At 41.5% G+C, this 18,018-nt stretch overlaps 1 protein-coding gene across 5 annotated transcripts in view; it reads left to right on the forward strand.

Annotated features, from left to right (window-relative positions):
* Positions 1-8,443: 8,443 nt before the first annotated feature.
* Positions 8,444-18,018, forward strand: part of DOP1B (DOP1 leucine zipper like protein B) — an 80,313-nt gene continuing 70,738 nt past the window's right edge. For 4 of the 5 annotated variants that reach the window (XM_060770354.2, XM_060770357.2, XM_060770356.2 and 1 more), the window contains exon 1: positions 8,444-8,695. The gene's annotated coding sequence lies outside the window, so the exon portion shown is untranslated. The remainder of the gene's footprint in view (positions 8,696-18,018) is intronic. The other variant, XM_060770355.2, reaches the window with a different exon arrangement.

The raw sequence follows: 18,018 nt of genomic DNA on the forward strand, positions 1-18,018 counted from the left end.
AATCCCACCCACAACCTCCCTAGCAATGTTCCCTTCATAGTTCCCCAAATGCCTGTTGACACAGAAAGGTCTTTACCTGCTTGAGGAAGTTAAACTAGATATTCTACATAATTAGTTAATACACATCAGGAATTTGGATTTAATCCAGACTAATACAAAGGGAAAACTTAAACAAGCATTTGTAAGTGGTCAGTTGTAGCATATTCCTAAATAAATATGAAACTGACAACTTAGAATTGCTTTTTGAAAACTGGCATCCCAAATGTTACTTACTATTCGATTACATGGTTGTCTGATTTCTCCATCTTTATGGATTGCATTGGATTTACTCTACATTCCTCAACTTTCCCTAGAAGCCAAGATGACTAAAAAGAGACTGTCATACTACAGATGTATCTTGAGAAGACATTACTCACTAGTAAAGTGGAAAGTTGTAGAATAGGAGGAGCACCATATTCCAGATGGATAAACTCAATGAAGGAAGCAACAGTACTGAGTTTGCAAGAGCTGAGTGGGGCTGTTGAGGAGGTCTCCCATTCATAGGATTGTTGTTGTTTATTCATTCAGTTGCTTCCAATTCTTCGTGACCTCATGGACAAGGCCAGGCCAGAGCTCCCTGTCGGCCGTTGCCACCCCATCTCCTTCAAGATCAAGTCAGTCACTTCAAGGATAACATCCATCCCTTCAAGGATAACATCCATCCTTTTGTCCTTGATCTGCCCCTCTTTCTTTTTCCTTCCATTTTATCTAGAATTATTATCTTCTCCAAGCTTTCCTGTCTTCTTATTATGTGGCCAAAGTACTTCATCTTTGCCTCTAATATCCTTTCCTCCAGTGGCTTTATTTCCTGGAGGATGAACTGGTTTGATCTTCTTGCAGTCCAAGCACTCTCGGAATTTGCCTCCAACATCACAGTTCAAAGGTGTCTATCTTCCTTCATTCAGCCTTCCTTATGGTCCAGCTCTCTCATCCATAGGTTACTAAGAAGATTACCATGGATCAAAGATCACTTGAAGGCCCTTAAAGACAAAAACCTGGCAAACTCAGAACACAAAGGTTCATTTGTAGAACAATTCCAACCACAAGGTTTAGGATGGTATGGAAACCTTCCCCCATTGGTCAAGGGGATAATTGGCGGCAAAAATAGGACATCGATCCAATAAAATTCATATATATCCATAGACAAATATATGGCATAAACCTGCTATTGGCAGTGGGCAGCAAAAAGCTCTGAAACAAGACATCCTGCAAAAGGAGCATAGTCAGATCTTTGAAGGCACTGAAAAAACCTCATCATCCAAGAAGATAAAGGCTTTTCCCAAAATAGTAGGACTGTATTTGCTAAAAACTACATGCAAACAATTAGTTACTGAAATACAAAGAAAGGCACTTGTGTGTTGATCTGTAGCAGCTAGTATCACAAATCCCTCCTGCGCTGCAGCCACTGGAAGAAGATAAAGAAGAGTGGGAAACATGCCATCAAAAATCAATAAGCTCAACCACATATATACTTTTCAGCTTGGGGGTGGAGGATGAGCTCGCAGGACCTTGTAAATGACTCAGTGTTTTGCCCCTCCCCCCATTAAATTTCCGCTGCAGCCTTTATTTATATATATATATAGAGAGAGAGAGAGAGAGAGAGATTGCAAAGAAATAAAAAGCTATGTCTAGATTACATAGACATGTGATTTATTATAGCGATCTTGATTACCAGAGACTCTTAACAAGAAGCCATTGTTCCTAGGATTGAAAAGCCATTCCCTCTGCCTCTCTACCATGAGGCGGAGTTTATTAGCCCCCAATAAAGAAAAATTATCAAAGGGAATCTTGCCTTTGAATTTTCCAAGGGCACAACATGATCCAAGATGACAGAACAATAGACCACAGCACATTTAAGCTTGTCATAGACCCTGTTAGAGCTCCTCAAGCATTGCACAAAATTGCATTGTTAGTCTGAGTTAACCTCAGCAAAGAAGTGACAGCTGCAATCTATTGTTCCTCCTTTACACAAACACACACTCACAAGTACGTGTAAATATACACACCTTAAATTACATCACAATCAACTGAGAGGAAAGAAGTCTCTTTTAGAATAGAAGATTTAAGGAAGCTATATAACATTAACCAACAGTTCTCATGGAATGCACTATCTTCAAAAAAAAGGATGTGCCTTGGAAACTTTTGTCACAGGATTATCATAGGAGAATTGCGGTCATATTGGCTCTAAAAGTTGAGTATCTTATCCAGAATGCTTGGGATCAGAAGTATTTTGGATTTCATTTTTCAGGTTTTGGAATATCTGCACTTGTATATATGCACATATTGGATATTTTGGAGATGGGACATATCTAAACACAAAATTCATTAATCTTTCATATACGCCTTATACATGTAGCCCGGAGGTAATTTTATACAGTAATTTTAATAAATTTCTGCATGAAAACCCCAAAACCCATAAACATACTTCTTTGCAACAGCAATTGATTTCCTTTAGTTTAGGGGCTCAGGCATATACCAACAAGAAAAGAATACAACAGGAAGGAAAGATGAACAAGGCTCTCCATACATCTCTATTTCCCAGACTTGCCCTTTTTTTCCAGAGCTAACATTCTGTTCCAATGAGTTTTTAAACTATCTGTGAATTTTAAAAACACCTGCTGCCTCTTTGTTCCCCTACCTACTAATGCCTTTTCCTCCTTAGCACTCTCACCAGCTCCCATTGGACCCTTCCACACAATGATATAATCCAGAATATCAAGGCAGATAATCCACAATATTTGTTTTGAACTGGATTATCTGAGTCCACATTGCCATGTAATCTAGTTCAATGTAGATTTTATACAGCGGTGTGTAAGAGGCTTTAGAGAGCTCCTCAAGAGAAGGAAAAGAGGTCCCAGTGGTGATCGGCACACTGGGTGCAGTGCCTAAAGACCTTGGCCTGCACTTAAACACAATCAGAGCTGACAAGATTACCATTTGCCAGCTGCAAAAGGTCACCCTACTGGGATCTGCACGCATTATTCACCACTACATCACACAGTCCTAGACACTTGGGAAGTGTCCAACATGTGATACAATACAACAGCCAGCAGAGTGATCTTGTTTGCTGTGGACTCGCCTGGTTGTGTTTCAAATAACAACAACAACAACAACAACAACAACAACAACAACAACAATAACAACAACAACAACACTTGGAAAGTGTCCGACATATGATCCAATACAACAACCAGCATAGTGATCTTGTTTGCTGTGTATTTCAGATAATAATAACTTTATTTATATCCCGCCCCCTCTCGCCGAAAGGACTTAGGTGGGTTATACTCTTGTGGGAGGGAGAAAGAAAGGAAACAGGCCCAGACAAGGAAGGCGTGCTACCTAAAAAGACAACTGTGGGAGTTTCCAGCTATATATGAGTGATGGGAGAGGCTGTCTTGTTGGTTGAACAGGTGAGGTGGTCATCAGAAAAGGTAAGGCAGACAGAAAGAGAATATGAAATTGCTGTTATTTAAATACAATAAAGATTGGGAATATTTCTAGTAGCAATGATCACAATTTATACAGTTGCTGGTGTTGTGTACCTTCAAGTCATTTCCGAGTTATGGTGACCCTAAGGCAAACCTATCACAAGGTTTTCTGACACTGGGAAGTGATTTGCTCAAGGTCATCCTGTAGCTTTACATGGTTGAATGGGGATTTGAAACCTGATCTCATGGGTCATGGCTGAACACTCAAACCGCTGTGCAGTATTGGTTTCTAACTTATATAGAAGGGATATTTGAAGTGAGAAAAGTCATAGAGAATGCTTGTTTGAAGTAGTCAGTCAGTAATGTATCCTCATTTTTGCATTTCAAAATATGGTAACCCGAAGTAAGGGAGGGAAAAAAAGATAAGCATTCTCAGTTTAAGAACATCAATCACCCAATGAAGCAGAATAATGACAGATTTAGAAAAGACTGAAAAATACTTCTTTAGCTGGTGCAAATAGATAAACCTCAACAATATATAGTAATGGCCACTAACTTATTTGGCTTTAACTGTTAGAATGAAACCATGCTTAGCACTGATGAGAGAAGAATGCCTCAGAGAGGGCAATAGCATTAGAGCTGATAGTCTGAGTGACCTGATATGCCTTCCCAGTTTGTACCCCAGTCCTCAAACTCCTATGATATAAACAGTGTCAGGGGCATCTTTTGCCCACTTCTCTTCTTTTCACCAGTCTTTTGTCAGAGAGATAAATTTATCATACCGAAAAAATTCTCTAAAATATGGAACTCTTATAAGAAAGTCTTTTGTTTTACTTCTTTACCCTACTCCCTTACTCATCAATCATAATCTCTGCAATAAACAATCTCCATTCACCCTTCCTAAGGTTATGAGCTCAACATGTTTGTACTACATTTGTTATCCATTATTACACAAGTGATTACACCACATCATGAAAGATAAGGCAGTCAATGATAGTCAGTCATGATGGCTATCTACAAGGACTGTGGAATTATTTGGGCTGTGGGGCCCATAGTATCTCTCCGAACCCACTAGGCGGGGAATGATTGTCAGAATTTGGCAAGAAACCAAGCATGACAGCATATCCAGGTGGCTACTTGCAAGGTCAAAATGACAAGGCAAGTTTAAATGTCTGATGAAACCATGAGGTAATGCCAAAAGAATTATGCAAGACAATATTTGATTGGCTGCGTCCTGTATAAAAGCAGAACAGCCAACATGGTGGTTGTTTGTGTTGGAATGCTCAAGTCTCAAGTCCTCAACGAGGAGCAGTTAGTTAGCTTAGAATAGTTTCCCTTCCCCCATGTCTCCTATATGACTGCTGGAATGTATCTAATTTCTTCTCTCCTCTCTGTTCCTGCTCTCATTCTGATTGGTTGCTTAAAATGGATGCTTTTCTATTGCAAGCTTTTTGAATTTGACTTTGCCTTCATGGGAGCCCCTGATGGTGCAGTGGGTTAAACCACTGAGCTGCTAAACTTGTTGACTGAAAGGTCGCAGGTTCGAATCTGGGGAGTGGTATGAGCTCCTGCTTTCAGCCCCAGCTTCCGCCAACCTAGCAGTTTGAAAACATGCAAATGTGAGTAAATCAATAGGTACCGCTCTGGCGGGAAGGTAATGACGCTCCATGCAGTCATGCTGACCACATGACCTTGGAGGTGTCTATGGACAATGCCAGCTTTTCGGCTTAGAAATGGAAATGAGCACCAACCCCCAGAGTCAAACACGTCTGGACTTAACGTTAGGGGAAAACCTTTACCTTGCCTTCAAACTCTTTAGTATGGAGAGTGTGTGCTGTGTGCTTTGAGATCTCTCTCTGCTTGTGTGTCAGTAGGGATGTAGTGATTTGTATTTTTCCCTCTCTTGAAACCTTAGAAGAGGTGGGTGTTAGAGTAGCTCAGACCCAGTTCTTGATTATTAAGAAATACAGTTGTTTTTATTGTAAATAAACCTTTTGTGATATTTTTAAAGATTGGACTCTGCACGTTTGCCTCCTAAGCTCTTTGCAGCCACATCACACGACACTTCATGCTCTGCTCGCTAATGAGCTGATACTCAACTCTTGTATCCTGTTTGTTTTTGGATGCTCTGCTTTATGTCTATGGTAGTTTTCCCTAACAGTTTGTTGGCATTGTTGGAGTGAGAGACCTATGTTGGAGAATTTGCTGAGAATACAAGAAGGAGAGAACCTGATTTTTTGTACATAGCTGTTTGTGTTACGGAACTGCAAGATAAAGCCTTCCTGATATTGTAACAAAACCTCTGCTATTTGCCTGTGTGTGCTGTTCAATCCAGTCTACTTCGATATTTAGAGCTAGCTTTCCTCACCCATACAATGAGCACAAGATCCAGCATCACCTTTCTGAAATGTTGAGCAGAGAACTTCTATAAGACTTTTCACACTTCAGCAGTAGGGGTAAGTGACTCTCCTCAACTTGATCTTGAATGTAAAAACTTGAAGGTAAAAACTTGTCTCTTTGGGCAAGCTTTTGAGAACGGAGGAGAAGAGATAACATGAAACTATGAATGATGAACATGGAATGGCCAGATGATGTTACTGGAAAATGATTTTAACAAGATGACATTAGTGACTACATATTTTAATAGTTTTTATATATGTTTTATATTGTTATGTTGACTGTTTTTAATCGCACTTTTATGAATGCATGGCATCGAATCGTGCCAATCTGTAACCCGCCTTGAGTCGCCGTATGACTGAGAAAGATGGGCTATAAATGTTGTAAATAAATAAATTAAAATAAATCTTTGTGTGTGACTTAGATGAAGAAATTCTATTTCTTATTTCTAGTCAGTATGATGAAGAAGTCTTATTAGGATTGGGGGAAAGAGTCTTCTTGCATGGTAGGCTAAACATTAATCTCTTCCACCACGTCCTGTTACTACTGCATATTATGCTTTCTAGCTTCCCATAATAATAATAATAATAATAATAATAATATTTTATTTGTCGTGTCAGGGCACTTTATTTATATTTTGTTTTATCTCCCCAGAGGAGCTGAGAGCGCATTACAATACACATATGAGGCAAACATGCAATGCCTTTTACACACAGTGAACAATGACATACAACACAAACAAAGATAAAGGGCTTCCTCTTTTTCCAATGGCATAAATCTATTAAAATCCAAAATTAAAGTTTGTGTATGGTCATAAAAATTAAAGTTTGTGTATGGTCTTTAAAGAAGCTATCCAAGGTGCTGAACCCTGTTTCCAAAACACGTAACCATTTTGCGGGCATCAAAGTCAATAGCCCTCACTAAGAAAGTTTCATTTTTGAATACAACGCCCAGCTGTTTCAACTGGGGGATTCTGGGAACCGTCATCCAAAGTAACAGCTTTTCCCATCTCTCATCTGAACCACATGACTATGACAAATTGTGACCTTCCTTTTTATAGGAACGTTACCTGGATCTCAGGAAAGGCATTATTGATGTGAGAAGGAAGACCACCTGCTGTCACATGACCACTCATGGGACCTAGACTGTTATTGGTGTAGTGTAAGGCTGAACCCAAGGAAGGGGTAAATCAGACCAGGTGTAACTGCTTCTCTGTCTGTTGGCTGCTATAAAATTATCAGTTATTATCACATGAAAACATGGCACTAAGTTGGGAGAGTTGGTGTTTAATGGAAACAAAGGAGGGCTAGGAAATAAAAGAAGAAAAAGGAGCATATGGGAGGGCAGGGAAAGACTAACACACTACCATCTAAAACACAAGGCTGTATATTGTATATACAGTAGAGTCTCGCTTATCCAACCTTTGCTCATCCAACATTCTGTATTATCCATCGCAATCTGCTTCCCACCCAGATCCACAGTTGTTTCAATACATTGCTACATTCATAAATACAGTAATTACTACATAACAATACCATGCATTGAACTGTTTTTTCTGTCAATTTGTTGTAAAACATGATGTTTTGGTGCTTAATTTGTAAAATCATAATGTAATTTGATGTTTAATAGGCTTTTCCTTAATCCCTCCTTATTATCCAAAATTTTCACTTATCCAATGTTCTGCCTACTCATTTATGTTGGATAAGCGAGACTCTACTGTACTATGTTACATGCACTGATTTAGTGTTGTTGTTGTGTGCCTTCAAGGCCATTCCAGTTTATGATAATTCTAAACCAAACCTATGACAGAGTTTTCTGGGGCTGAAAGTGTGTGACTTGTCCAAGGTCACCCAATGGATTTCCATATCCAAATAGGGAACTGAACCCTGGTCTCCAGAACGATAGTCCAATGCCCAAATCATACTTTGCTGGCTCTCCATATTGATATATATATATTGATATATAACTTTCTAAACAAAAGTATCAAATCGCTCTTCCTCCAACACCATTTTCCATCTCGGACCAGTGATGGAAGGCTACACAAAGGAGAATGCAAGCACTCTGAGCGCTCTCCCCATCCCATGCTGTTTTTCTTGGGAGTTGCTAGTTCTCAATGTGTATGATATTTATTGTCTATATGTTGGCAATGTCACCAAAGGCACAGAATCCTAATTGTTTATTTACATGCTCGATTTCCATGAGCTATTCCCACCCACTGCGATGGTCATCCACATCAGCCATGAACACGCCAATTAAGCCTTGCATTTAATTACATACAAGTTGACGTTTCCGATAACAAAGCTTTTACCGCAGCTCCACCAGAACAAACCCTACCCTTTGGCGGCGTTGCCCGCGATGGCCGGCAGGGGGAACCCGAGAGGCGCCCGCAGACCCGAGTTGGGACGTACCAACTCGAAAGGGGGTATGGGTGTGTCTCTGTGACTGACACCAGTCGCAAGCCCCTTGAGTCTGTAGAAGAAAGGAATTTCTTCGCTGGGATGAGCCCCAAGTCCTAGCCAATTGGGTTTAGCGCTTGCTTAACACCGCTCAAACGACTACTCCCCCCTGCGCCTGGAAGTGGTACGTCCCCATCTGTCTGCCGGAGGGAGGATCGGGGAGCTGTTCCATCCTCCGCTTCCTCCTCCCTCCCCTCCAGGGTTCTGCTTGGGACCCTCCCAGCCCGGGACACGTCGCCGCAGCAGCAGCAGCAGGAGAAGCAGCAGAAGCAACAGTCAGGAGGAGGAGGAGGAGGAGGAGGAGGCTGCTTCTGCATTGCCTTCCCGCTTGGAAGGAGCAGCCCCGAGATCCGCCTTCACCTTTTTCTTCAGGTGGTGAGCAAGGAAGATGGAGGGATGGGTGGGCTGAGGAAGGCTAGGATGCAGTGCCTCCTAGTTGCTCCCTTCTCATTCTCTCAGGTGACATCAGAAGACCTGGGCAGAGGAATTCAGAAATCAGAACAGAAGCCACCCTCTCTCCCCTTCTGAAGCCACCTAGGCTACATCCACACTGTAGAATGAATGCAGTTTGAGACCTCTTTGGTGGTCATGGTTCAATGCTCTGAACCCATGGGAGCTGTAGTTTTGTCAGGTCCTTTGCCTTCTCTGCCAATGAAGAAATTACGAATTCCAGGATTCCATTGCAGTTTATTTATTTATTTACCATATTTGTATACTGCCTTTCTCAGCCCAAAGGTGACACAAGGCGATTTCCAGTCAGCAGCAATTCGATGCCCCAACAACATAGAATGCAATTAAAATATTAGCATATAATATAAAAACCATATAAAACCAAATAATTATTATTATCAGCGTCTCCTTACTAAATCAGCAACACATTGTCCATTAGTTCTATATTTACCAGTTACACTGCATTTCCAAAAAGCTTGCTGAAAAAGCCAGGTTTTGACGTGTTTACAAAATGTCAAAAGGGAGGGGGCCGATCTAATCTCCCTAGGGAGGATGTTCCACAGCCGAGGGGCCACCACTGAGAAGGGCCTGTCTCATCCCCGCCAGACGCATCTGCGAAGAAGGCAGGTTCGAGAGCAGGGTCTCCCCAGATGATAATAAAGTCCTAGATGGTTCATAAGGAGAGATATGTTCGAACAGGTTAGTTGGGCTAGAGCCATTTAGGGTTCCAGTGGTGTCATACCACATTAATTCTACAGTGTAAATGCAGCCCTAGCTGCCCTACAGATTTGAAGGGATGCAACTCCCATAAGCCCTGACCATCAGTGATGCTGGATGATTGATGGCGGCATCCTTTACACCAGTGGATCCCAACCTATGGTCTGTGAACCACCAGTGGTCCGCAAGAATGAAAGTATGGTCTGCGGCCTCACAATTACTACACCGTTGCCTCAAAGCCACACGGCAACGAGAGCAACTGGGCTCGAGAAGCCCTCTTATAGTGCTGAGGCAACAGGGATGTTGGGATGGGAGAGGTTGACTACCTACAAAAGATTACTGCTACCACATTAGCTGTAGATTCTTACCTCATAGATGTGGTTTTCTGTGGGCAAGCAGATGGCAAGTACTGGATGGCATATGTTCTGTATCAGAAACTAGAGCTGATGTGGTCTATCTGAATCAGCACCCTAAATAACCAACCCGAATCTAAAGTTGACCAAAAACTGATTCGTAACCCCTTTGGTACTAACATTGGAGAGTGGTCCCTGGTCAAAAAAAGGTTGGAAACCATTGCTTTAGGTGTTTGGGACAAAAGCTCCCACCAGCCCCAGATAACTTGGCTAATGGTTGGGGATTATGGGAGTTGTAGCTCTAAACAGTGACCTGACAGCTAAGTTGACTCTCCCAAGGTATTTTCTCATGGCTTTTTCTGACAAGAGGGCTGCTTGGTAGGTAGAGTGTTGGCTTGATTCATCCTTAGCTCCAGTCGTATGTATACATGTTTGTGCATAATATATATGTGTGTGTTTTGCTTGTGTATTTCTGAGATTCTGCTGTTTCTATCCTGCCCTAAAGTGCTCTATCGCAGGGTGTTGTTTCAGCAGGGAAGGAGATACCACAGTGTAACAGCTGTTGGTTGTGTTTGTGATGTAGGAGCAGTAGGCTGACAAAGGCGGAGAAGGTGATGCCGCACACAGGGAGAGCTGTCGTTCTCCGCCTTGCTGTATTTGCACACCTTATATGCCTCAGTAGTTTGGTACAACAGAAATGAAGGGAAGGTAGGAAAGAGGAAATGTCTCGGTGACCTGGGAGGGAGTTCGGCTTTCAGCCCCAGTAAACAAGCTCACTGGAACTGGTTTGACTTCTGCAGAGTAATGAATGCATCACTGCCACATACTGCAGTCTTTGCTTGTCAGTAAGCAAAATGGAGCAGAGAGGTCAGGGAAAATGTGTTACAGTAGTGTCACACTGAAGTTGTGTCATAGTAAAACAGTGAATATTATGTTGTCTGTTTCTCACGAGCATTGGCCTAATCCTGAGTTTTAAAAATAGCTGTAGAGTTATCTTTTATTTTGAAGTAGAATATTTCATTTCCTGCTTCTCTCTTTTATATTTATCTAGAGGAGGCATGGGCAAGCTTTGGCCCTCCAGGTGTTTTGGAGTTCAACTCCCACAATTCCTAACAGTCGGTAGGAGGGCCGAAGTTTGCCCATGCCTGATCTAGAAGAAGCCCCTGATACTCCTGTTTCATGTTTGTTTTCAGAGTTGGACAACTGTCTATAGAAGTACTCAGTATGTAGTGGTCTGGAGAAATTGGCATTGCTAGTTTACAATTTATGTTGTTTCTGTGCATTTATTTCCATAAGGGAGAATTCTAGCATGTGCAATTCTCCTTGCTGTAGTATGTCTAGATTCAAGAAACTGCGACTGATGTATGTTTTTCATTTGCTTGTAATGGTTAAGGAAATATATGCAGGATAAATCATTCAAGTTTAGAGGACACAAAAGGCCCACCTAGGTACACAAAGAAATCCATCACTGCCAGACATTTAATCTGGGTTTAGAGTAAATCCCAGCATTGTACCATACGTGTCTTCTCATAGTTTGAGGGATTGCCTTTCCATTTAGCCCTTTACCAGGATCTCTTCAGCCTGCTTGTTGGGAGATATTTGTAGTTGTTTCAGAAGAAGGAACTGGGGAAAAAATATCTGAGGCCCCTTCCACACAGCTGAATAAAATCCCATATTCTCTGGCTTTGAACTGGAATATATGGCAGTGTGGACTCTGATAACCCAGTTCAAAGCAGATATTGTGGGATTTTTTTTGCCTTGATATTCTGGGTTATATGGCTGTGTGGCAGGGCCCCGGGTATCCCTTGCCTAAGAAAACCTTGTGAAGTTAATGTGGTCAACATCAGTCAACAGGCAACTTGAAGGTAAATGCAAAGACAGAGTCCTTCAGAGAAAGAATGATCTTGCAGGATGTGCTTTGGTTTTCACAAGAATCTAAGGGCCCTTCCACATAGCCGTATATCCTTGAATCCCACAATATTTGCTCTGAACTGGGTTATCTGAGTCCATGCTGCCATATATTCCAATTCAAAGCAGATAATGTGGGATTTTATTCAGCTATGTGGAAGGGGGCTCAGATTCAGCAAACACTGTACACCAGATCAGGCTAATTTCAATTTAGAATATGTACTTCCTAGGAAGGTAAAGTTGTCAATTGTTACTACTCATGCTATCTATTGCGTCAAGTATCAGAATCCGTATACCTCTCACTAACAGTTGCTGTGTAGTATTAACAGGATGATAGTATAGCATTCATAGCAATTCTAGGCTGCATCAATAGGTGTATAGAGTCCAGATCAAGGGAAATAGTAGCCCCACTCTATTGCACCTTGGTCAGATCTCACCTGGAATACTACAGTAGAGTCTTCCTTATCCACTCTTCGCTCATCCAATGTTCTGTATTATCCAACACAGTCTCCCTCCTTATTATCCGACATTTTTGCTTTTCCAACGTTCTGCCAGCCCACTTATGTTGGATGAGCTAGACTCTACTGTATGTTCACCACCATTCAAGAAGGATATTGCCAAGATAGTATGTATCCAGAGATGGCCACCAATATGATCAAAGATTTGAAAATAAAGTCCTGTGATGAATGCCTAAGGAAACTGATATATACAGCACAGAGAAAAAATGGCTGAGAGGGGATATTATAGCTTTGTTTAAATATTTGAAAGGATGCCATATTAAGGCAGAAACAAGCTTGTTTCCTGTTGCTCTAGAGCAGGGGTTCTTGAATTGTGGCTTGTGGGCTGGGTCTGGCTCATAAGGTCTTTTCCCAGACCCCTCCCTAAACGTTAGACTCCCCACTACCACTGCCTTGAAAGAAAGAGAGGCAGGAAAAAGAGATGGAAGGGGAAAGGAAAAAATAAAGGAAGATAAGAAATAGAGGGATGGAATTCAGAAAGCATGGTGTTGTGGTGAACCTCAGACTGTGGCTGTGAATCTACTGGGTGACTTTAGGCAAGTCATACTTTCTCAGCCTCAGTTAAAGACAAAGGCAAATCCCTTTTGAATAAATCTTGACAAGAAAACTATGTGATAGGGTTGCCTTAGGGTCATCCTAAGTCTGAAACAACAACAACAACAACAACAACAACAACAACAACAACCTATAGGAGGGGTCCTCAAACTAAGGCCCGGGGGCCAAATACGGCCCTCCAAGGTCATTTACCCGTCCCTCGCTCAGGGTCAACCTAAGTGTGAAACGACTTGAAAGAACACAACAACAACAACAACAATGCTATCTCATCAGCCAAAAGCAGGCCCACACTTCCCATTGAAATACGAATAACTTTATATTTGTTAAAATTGTTCTTCATTTTAATTATTGTATTTTTAAGTGTTATGCACTAAAAATAAGATATGTGCATTGTGCATAGGAATTCATTCATTATTTTCAAATTATAATGCGGCCCTCCAACAGTTTGAGGGACTTTGACCTGGCCCTCTGTTTAAAATGTTTGTGGACCCCTGACCTATAGTCTGGTCCCTCAACTGTCTGAGGGAGTGTGGACAGGCCTTCTGTTTAAAAAGTTTGAGGACCCCTGCTGGGATGGGTCTCGGGGGCACGGTTCTGTCGTGGCTTCGGTCCTTCCTGGAGGGTCGATCCCAGATGGTGAAGCTGGGAGACGCCTGCTTGGACCCCTGGCCTTTGACCTGTGGGGTCCCGCAAGGCTCTATTCTGTCTCCCATGCTTTTTAACATCTACATGAAACCGCTGGGAGAGGTCATCCAGAGTTTTGGAGTTAGGTGCCATCTCTACGCAGATGACACACAACTCTACTACTCATTTCCACCTAATTCCAAGGAGGCCCCTCGAGTGCTGGATGAGTGCCTGGCCGCTGTCGCTATCTGGATGAGGAAGAGCAAGCTGAAGATCAATCCCGACAAGACAGAGGTCCTCCTGGTCAATCGTAAACTGGATCGGGGTATAGGGTGGCAACCTGTGCTGGGTGGGGTTACACTCCCCCTGAAGTCACAGGTCCGCAGTTTGGGTGTCCTCCTGGATTCATCACTTACGCTTGAGGCTCAGGCGTCGGCGGAGTCCGGGAGGGCTTTTGCACAGCTAAGACTTGTGCGCCAGCTGCGACCGTACCTCGCAAAGGTTGATTTGGCCGTGATGGTCCATGCCTTGGTCACCTCTCGATTGGATTACTGTAATGCGCTCTACGTGGGGCTGCCCTTGAAAACGGCTCAGAAATTCCAACTGGTTCAACGGGTGGCGGCCAGGATGTTAACTGGCGCTCCTTACAGAGAGAGGTCAACCCTCCTGTTTAAGGAGCTCCATTGGCTGCCATTTACCTACCGAGCCCAATTCAAGGTGCAGGTGCTTACCTACGAAGCCCTAAACGGTTTGGGACCTGCCTACCTGCATGACCGCATCTCTGTCTACGAACCCACGCACTCACTTCGTTCATCCGGAGAGGCCCTGCTCACAATCCCACCTGCACCGCAGGCGCGTTTGGTGGGGACGAGGGACAGGGCCTTCTCTGTGGTTGCCCCCAACTTTGGAACACCCTCCCCAAAGACATTAGATTAGCACCCACGTTGGCAGTCTTTAGGAAGAATTTGAAGATTTGGTTATTCCGATGTGCCTTTGCACAATAGGATAACCTCCAGCACTCTGTCCCAGAAGCACTTTATTAGAGTTTAATACTCTCTGCACATTGCACTTGCCCAGAACTCCAACATACCACCTCACACACCCAGCACTTTTAACCTGTACCCATCATTGGCCCAGCCCTGATTTTATTGTGTAATAGTGTAATGTTTTGTTGTGTTATTGCTTATGTTTTTAATTTGCTTGCATTGTTATTGTTTGTTGTTGTTATGTTGAGGCCTTGGCTTTTGTAAGCCGCCTCGAGTCCTTCGGGAGATGCTAGCGGGGTACAAATAAAGTTTAATAATAATAATAATAATAATAATAATAATAGAGAGTAGGACATGGAGCAATGGATTCAAATTGCAGGAAAAGAGATTCCACCTACACATTAAGAAGAACTTCCTGATGGTAAGAACCATTCCGTAGTGGAATATGCTGTCTCGGAACATGGTGGAGTTTCCTTCTCTGGAGATTTAAGCACAGTCTGGGTGGCAATCTGTCATGAGTACTTTGATTGTATTTTTCTGCATGGCAGAGGATTGGGCTGGATTGCCTGTGTGATATCTTCCAACTCTTATGATTCTGTATCCTGCCTGTGGGCTTCTTATATACTTCTGGTTGGTTAATGTTAGGAGCAAAATGTTTGATCCTGAAGGATTCTTAATATGTGAAATAATTCAGACACCAGGAATTTGTTCTGACTACCAGAACTGAATAGAGCTCATAGAACTTCCATATAAAATCTGCTCCATATTTTTCCTTATTTCAGCAATATACTTTAGGGTGGTGAGGGAGTAATGTTGTTGCTATTATTGTTAAATATCATGAGTCAGAAATCCTTTGCAGCTAATCTACTTTTTAAAAAGCCCACAGAAATTAACCAGTAGATCCAGATTTGCCTGGATCTGTGCCAGTTCAATAATTTCCTGAAACCTATATTCTCTAGCTGGATAATTACTTATTTCCTTCCCAATCTTCAGATTGTTTTGGGGGATGACTGGCATTTTCAGGTGGCTTCTGAAGACCCAGAATTGACATTTCCTATCCTCACAAGGCTACTAAGGAAGATAGTGATATTTATTTATTTATTTACTATATCCCACCTTTCTCAACCCCGAAGGGGACTCAAGGATAGTGATGAATGCCTCTATTAGATTGATATGTGCTTTATACTATATTCAGTCACACATGCTTGTTGTTGTTCTGCTCTGTGTTATGAAGTTGTTTTCAACTTACGGTGACCCTATGGATGAGAAAACTTCAAGAGCCCTGGTCATCAACTGTTGTGCTCAAGTCTTGTAAACTCATGGCCATAGCTTGAATCACTCCACATGCAGCATAGTCTCCCCTTTTCCTACTGCTTCTCATTTGCCAAACATTATCATTTCTCCAGTGAATTATGTCATTTCAAAAGTGCAAGAGCTTCCATTTAGTTATCTTCATATCTAGTAAGAGTTCAGGTTTCATTTACTCTTAACTTATTCATTTGTCTTTTCAGCAGTCCATAGTATCTGTAGAAAACTTTTCCAGCACCATATCACAAATGAGTTGATTTCCTTCCTGTCAGTTTTCTTTATTTTACCATGTTCATAGAAATTAGAAATACTGTGGCCTGGACGGTTCTGACTTTGGGATTTAACAACTGCAGTCTCTTGATCTAAGAAAGCAGTCTCTCACATTTACATTATCTTTTGGTTTCATTAAGAGTTGATTATTAACTTGATCATAAAGGTTAGAGGAACTCAATTCCTGTTGGCATGTTCCTCCATAAATTAAAGTATGGTAATTATAATTTATTGGCCAGTAGGTTGCTGAAATACCAAATATACTCCTGTATAAGTCTAGACATTTCTGTCAAAAAATCAGCTCCCCAAAATTGGCTAGACTTATTCACAGGTCAGTGTGATTACCATGCCATAACTATTATATAAAAAAGAAACAGCTCCTTTTCTGAGGAGAATGGTGAAAAGCAAGATCTAGCTCACCCCAATAGGACTTGAGGAAGCATTAGTGCTTTCTCTTCTCCTTGGAATGACCCTCGACTTGTCCACAGGTCATATCACAATCCATACTTTTGCCCCAAAACCTACCAATAGCTTTATTATTATTATTATTAATAATAATAATAATAATAATATTCCACCTTTCTTCCAGTGGGAGACTCCGGGTGACTAACATTCCCATACTATACAAGTTTTAAAAGTGCAACACAAAAGTAAAAGTTAATTAAAATACAATAAATACACTTAAAATGGCCTTTATTACTCATACCCCCCCCCACACACACACACACACACACACTCAATCCTTCTCAATTTCCTCAAAGTCTACCCCTTTATCCTTCCCCAAATGCCTGTTGGCAGAAAAAGGTCTTGACTTGCTTGTGGAAGGCCAGCAGGGATGGGGCCATCCTGGTCTCCCTTGGAAGGAAGTTCCACTTGCACACACAGTTGATTTATACTTGAGTAGTATCTCTGCAATTGCTAAATTTAAGCAAATAAAATTATGCCATTATTGGTCTGCTGGTGATGTATAGGTTTTCAATAAGTGAAAGCGAGTTTATTTAGGCTTCAACTCAAGTCCATTAAAATGAAGGTCAAGAGTACATTTTCTTCCAACTGTTTACTTATGCAGGCAGGAATACCATAAAGGGAACTATGGTAGGGAAAATCTTTTGACTTACTGGAGAAGAACACCACTAGACTCTACTCAGCAGCTGTTGCAACGTTTAAGGGATTCAAAATGTTTTTACACTGACTTTTATGATTTCTACATTTAGTAGCTTTAATATAATATAATGGATTTCCAAATAATGTTACAGTTTTTAAATGTTAAATATATGATACTTGGAATATTACATTCAAGATTTTATATGCAGCTTCTGTTGACTTGTTTTTACTAGAAGATAGTACAGGGGTCCTCAAACCTTTTTAGCTGAGAGCTGGTTCAAGGTCCCCCAGTTTTTGGGGAGCCTGGACAATAGTTTTAAAAAACTGGTTCAAGGTCCCCCAGTTTTTGGGGAGCCTGGACAATAGTTTTAAAAAAACACGAGCGAATTCCTATGCACACTTCACATATCTTATTTGTGGTTTTAAAAAAACCATGAAAGAACAATACATTATTTAAAATTAAAAACAAGTTTAGCCAACATAAACTTCCCAGTATTTCAGTGGGAAGTGTGGCCTTGAAATTGGCTGATGAGATAGTCTAGTTAATTTGGATTGTGTGCCTTCAAGTCATCTCAGACTTAGGGTGATCCTAAGTCTAAAGTTTAGGGCAGGGGGTGGGTAAATGACCTTGGAGGGCCACATCTGTCCCACAGTCCATACCTTAAAATTACAATTTGAAGACATGCAACGACATTAATGGGATGGGTTTATTTTGTGGAGCTTGAATTTAATGGAAATTAATAAAAATAACTTATTTTTAATTTTGCTTTTGCTGTCTCCTTGGCTGTGCAAACAGTCCCTGAGTTACAAACATCTGACTTACAAACAACTCATATTTAATAACAGGAGTGAGACAACAGGAAGTGAGAGGAATCTACCCCTCAGAAGGGAAATTCACTCTTGGA

Source organism: Anolis sagrei, chromosome 3 (genome assembly GCF_037176765.1).
Source record: "Anolis sagrei isolate rAnoSag1 chromosome 3, rAnoSag1.mat, whole genome shotgun sequence".
Classification (NCBI taxonomy): domain Eukaryota; kingdom Metazoa; phylum Chordata; class Lepidosauria; order Squamata; family Dactyloidae; genus Anolis; species Anolis sagrei.